At 38.0% G+C, this 5,350-nt stretch overlaps 1 long non-coding RNA gene across 1 annotated transcript; it reads left to right on the top strand.

Annotated features, from left to right (window-relative positions):
- The first annotated feature begins 25 nt into the window (after positions 1-25).
- LOC145718379 (uncharacterized) lies at positions 26-4,434 on the top strand. Its single transcript, XR_014141764.1, has 2 exons — positions 26-3,630; positions 4,306-4,434. It is a non-coding gene; the product is annotated as an uncharacterized LOC145718379 (long non-coding RNA).
- The last annotated feature ends 916 nt before the right edge of the window (positions 4,435-5,350 follow it).

Here is a 5,350-nt window from a genome sequence, read left to right as displayed (position 1 = left end):
TCTCTGTGGATAGGTCTGTTGCCAATCTAATGTTTCTACCATTGTAGGTTACAGATCTCTTCTCCCGAGCTGCTTTTAGGATTTTCTCTTTGTCTGTGAGACTCATAAGTTTTACTATTAGATGTTAGGGTGTTGACCTATTTTTATTGATCTTGAGGGGGGTTCTCTCTGCATCCTGGATTTTGATGCCTGTTTCGTTCCCCAAATTAGGGAAGTTCTCTGCTATAATTAGCTCCAATATACCTTCTGCCCCCCTCTCTCTTTCTTCTTCTTCTGGGATCCCAATTATTCTAATATTGTTTTGTCTTATGGTATCACTTATCTCTCGAATTCTGCCCTCGTGATCCAGTACTTGTTTATCTCTCTTTTTCTCAGCTTCTTTATTTTCCATCATTTGGTCCTCTGTATCGCTGATTGTTTCTTCTGCCTCATTTATCCTAGCAGTCAGAGCCTCCATTTTTGATTCCACCTCATTAATAGCCTTTTTGATTTCGACTTGGTTAGATTTTAGTTCTTTTATTTCTCCAGAAAGGGTTTCTCTAATATCTTCCATGCTTTTCAAACCCAGCTAGTATCTTTAAAATCATCATTCTGAACTCTAGTTCCGACATCTTACTAATGTCCGTATTGATTAGGTCCCTGGCAGTCGGTACTGCCTCTTGTTCTTTTTGTTGAGGTGATGTTTTCCGTCTTGTCATTTTGTCCAGAGGAGAATAGATGAATGAGAGAACAAAATGCTAACAGGGTAACAACGGCCCCAGAAAATATACACTAAACAAATCAGAAAAGACCTGAACCAGGGGAAAAGAAAGGGAAAGAAAGAAAAAAAGAAAAAAGAAAAAGATAAAAACAAAACAAAAAAAAGAGTATGATCAAATATGATCAGGCTGGTGCATATATCAGTGCCACACACTAGATTTTGGGCGTATTTTGGTCTGTCAGAAGAAAGTGCCTCCCAAAATTTTAAAGAAAGGAAAAACTTATATGTACAAAAATAAGGGTTAATATGATGAAGGGATGGAATATGACTGTAAAGATGAAGATTATAAAAGATTTTATAAAAGGAATTGATAAGATAAGTTGGTTGAAAAAAGAAAGAAGAGGACTTTAAAAAAAAAAGGGGAGACAATGTGATCAGGCAGGAGAGTAGGACAAAGCCATACACTAGATAGTCATTTAGGGTATATTTTGGTCTGTTAGAAGAAACTGGATCCCAAAATTTTAAAGAAAGAACAACTTATATATAGATACCAAATATAAGGTTAACTACTATGAAGGGATAGAATATTACTCTAAAAATGAAAAATAAAAAGGATTTTTTAAAAAAGGGATTGATAAGATGTTGGTTGAGAAAGGGAAAAAGAAAAATTCAAAAAAAAAGAAAAAGTTAAAAAAAAATTAACTTTGAAATAAAGAATCATGGGAAAAAAGCCATGAATTCTATGTGCATTATTCCCCTAGTGCTGGAGTTCTGCCGTTCTCATTGATCGGTAAACTTGGCCTTGGCTGGCTGTTCTTGCTGATCTTCTGGGGGGAGGGGCCTGTTGCCCTAGTTCCCAGATGTCTTTGCTGGAGGCAGAATTGCCCCGCCCTTGCCAGTCCGGGCTATATAATCTGCTCGGGTTTGCTCTCGGGAGCTTTTGTTCCCTGCAAGCTTTCCATACAGCTTTGGAGGACGAGAGTGAAAATGGCGGCCTCCCAATCTCCACCGGAGGAGCCAAGAACTCAGGGCCCCACTCCTCAGTGAGTCCCCAGAGAAAAGCAGTCAATCACTCCCATCTCCCCAGCTCTGGCCGCACTCCGTGTTCACCTGGCCTGTGACCGAGCCTTTCTATCGATGGCACACGACCCTGTGTGGAGTCTCCAAACCCAGCAGATTCCTGCCGTGTGCTCCCGCGCCACTCCTCCCGGGGAGGAAGGGGAGTCTCCCCGGATCTGCTGCTTGTTGGGTCCCTGCTGGAGGAGCAGTGGCCCGACTATGCCATAGATCATGGTTTATGGCAACCCCGAGCTGAGAGCCCACTCCTCGGGCCGTCTCTGCAGCCGGCTTCCCTGCTCAGATACCTGGGAGCTCTGCCGCACTCAGGCACCCCCTGTCTTTCTGTGACCCTGAGGATCCTGCGACCACACTTTCCCCGCAAGGGTTCCACCCCCCACTTAGCCACTGGAGCAACATCCCTCAGCGGAGCCGATTTCTAAAAGTTCCGATTTTGTGCTCTGCTGCTCTATCACTTGCCAGAATCGCCGTCGGAGACCCCTCCCCCACCATCTGTCTTCCCGAACATCGCCTTGGATTCACTTCTCCATATGTCCTACCTTCCAGAAAGTGGTCGCTTTTCTGTTCAGAGAGTTGCTGCTCTTCTTTTTTTCCATCTCCTGTTGAGTTCGTAGATGTTCAGAATGGTTTGGTCCGTATCTAGCTGAATTCCTGGGACCAGATGAAATTTAGGTCTCCTACTCTCTGCCATCTTGCTCCTCCTCCTCAGAAGTGCTATTTCAATGGGACGGTATGATAAGAGTGAATTGAGAGGTGGGGGTGAGGAAGTGAAAAAAACAAATGTAAACAATACTTCTCAGGATCTTTGCCAAAAAAGAGAGTCAAAACAACGTTTTGATAACTGGCACAGGAGATTGAGTTAAGAAGTTATGGTTTTTTGTATTTTGGGGTTTTCAGATGCATGTAGTAGAGGGAATAGGTAAGGATGCATGACAGAGCAGTAAGCATAGGAGCAAAATTGCCGAATATTCAGGTAAAATGGAGTGAGATCTAGTACATACAGAGGGAGTGGCTTTAGATGAAAGTCCTGGGCTATTCATCTCTCATAATAGGAGGGAAGACAGATGTGTACCGATAAATTTAAGTTTCTAACCTTGGTGGTTAGAATGATGATAGCTTTTATATTCTTTAGTACTTCAGGATTTATTTGGTGGTTGTTACTTTGATACAATATATGTAATGTATGTGTAATTTATAAAACCTTTTTATACAGCTTAAGAACTTTTTTGTATGTATTGTTGTTGGGTAGGAAGTATCACCCCATATATCCAAATGTCTTCTTTTACATAATGTTCTTGTCTAAGATATAGTAAGTGAAAAAAAAAAAGTTCTGAACCCCATATTTCATATACTGCCATCCCTATTAAAACACCAAAAAACTACATAGATGTTTATGAATACAAATATATTTCTATAAACATGTTTCCTTTCCCCAGCCCAAAATATATTACTTTTTGTTAAAAAGAAGTAAATTCCTGTCTGCATTTAATCACACAGCTAGCATGAAAATGAGCTCAAGAAATTATTAGTAGATGACTTGGAGAAGGGGAACAATGTGGCTACAGTTCAATGCAAGGAGGGAAATATATATTTTACCATATGCCTTTTAAATATTTTTAAATTATATTACCTATTCTAATAATAAATAAAATAAACAAATTTTTCTTAGCTGTAGGTTTTTTCCTCTTTTTTTCTTTCAACCAGTTGTTTAATGAACTTGTTCAAGAGCAAGGTCCCAACCTAGATAGGACATCTGCCCACGTCAGTGGCATTAAAGAATTGGCACGTCGCTTTGCCCTTACATTCGGACTGGATCAGATCAAGACACGAGAAGCAGTTGCCACACTTCACAAGTGAGTGAGCTAAATAAATACTTCCTGTTATACAGAATCTGTTTTACTGGAATTTAACTGAAATAACTGTTATTTGACCCATTTTTAATGACAAATGATTGAATTTTCAAGTTATAAGAACTTTAGAGATTGTGTAGTCTAGTGAGTCTCAACTAGGAGGGCCTTTTTAATTTGAAAAATACTTCAACTGCCTGTTTTTTCAATTTATATAGTATAGAAAGTAAAGTTTAACAAAATACTCTGGTCTGGTCTGTCAGTAAGATGATGATATAGGGCACGTGGATTTAAAAACACTGTGCAAATGCTGATTTGGCAACCTTATTTCATAACTGAAAACTGAATGACAGAAAATGTTAAATACCTCACACATCTGCCTGATACCATGATCAGCTCTGAGAACTAAGTTTTCTGACTATCTAGTTATCTTTCCAGGGTATTGTGCTATCCTTACAAGATACACATAGGAATTTAGCTTTGTTTCACAGCTTATAGTTTTATACTGTAAATAGGCATATATGTCATACAAATTAACATTGTTTTACGCTTCAAATTTATCAGATTTTACTATATTCAGTGATGATTATCCTGCCTTCCCAACTATTTTGAAATTTTAGCCCATTGAGAGAACTATACTCCTTATCTGGAAAAATAAGGTGATACTTTCTTTTACTTCAGGGATGGCATAGAATTTGCCTTTAAATACCAAAATCAGAAAGGACAAGAATATCCACCTCCTAATCTGGCTTTCCTGGAAGTACTAAGTGAATTTTCTTCTAAACTTCTTCGACAGGACAAAAAGACTGTGTAAGTTGCTTTTATCATGATGCCCTTGTAATTTTAAATGTTTCATTTTTTAGAAAAATGTTAATCATCTAGATATAATTACTGTTGATAACATAAGCTCTGATATTTGTTTTAAGGAACTATAGTTTTTTTTAAAGCATTTATATAGTTCTTTTCCTGCTTGCTTTTAGTACTCTGGAATTAAATAAGTAAGTGGGAAATGATTTCTTATTCCACAATTCAGAGAAGTAGGGACATTGGCTTAGCCATTGTGTAACCTGTTCTTTTTTCCTTTTATATTAATTATATTTTAGTTTTACAGGGGACCCTTGAACAATACAGGTTAGGGGCATCGACCCCCTCACAATCGAAAATTGTGTATAACCTTTTTTTTTTTAATTCAAAATAAATGAAAAGGATTCATTAGATTTTAAATTTCAGACTTTTTTCATTTTTTAAATTTTTATTGAAGTATAGTTTATATTAGTTTCAGGTGTACAACAGTGACTCGACAATTCTCTACATTACTCAGTGCTCACCATGATAAGTGTAGTAACTGTCACATACAACATTATTACAGTATTATTGACTATATCCCCTATGCTGTACTACATACAAGTTTTGACTCCCCAAAAACTTAACTATTAATAGCCTTCTGTTGACTGGCAGCCTTACTGATAATAATCAATTAACATATTTCATGTTACATGTATTATATGCTGTATTCTTACAATAAAGCAAGCTAGAGAAAAGAAAATGGTAAGTCATAAAGAAGAAAAAATATATTTACAGTACTGTGATGTATTTACTGAAAGAAATCCAGGAACGCCTGGGTGGCTCAGTCGGTTAAGCGTCTGCCTTCGGCTCAGGTCATGATCCCAGGGTCCTGGGATCAAGTCCTATATTAGGCTCCCTGCTCAGTGGGTAGCCTGCTTCT

The sequence above is a fragment of the Leptonychotes weddellii genome, unplaced genomic scaffold (genome assembly GCF_054177405.1).
Source record: "Leptonychotes weddellii isolate Sample4059 unplaced genomic scaffold, ASM5417740v2 HiC_scaffold_1483, whole genome shotgun sequence".
NCBI lineage: Eukaryota > Metazoa > Chordata > Mammalia > Carnivora > Phocidae > Leptonychotes > Leptonychotes weddellii.
Note: the sequence above shows the minus strand (reverse complement) of the source record. Positions and strands in the feature narration are given on the sequence as shown.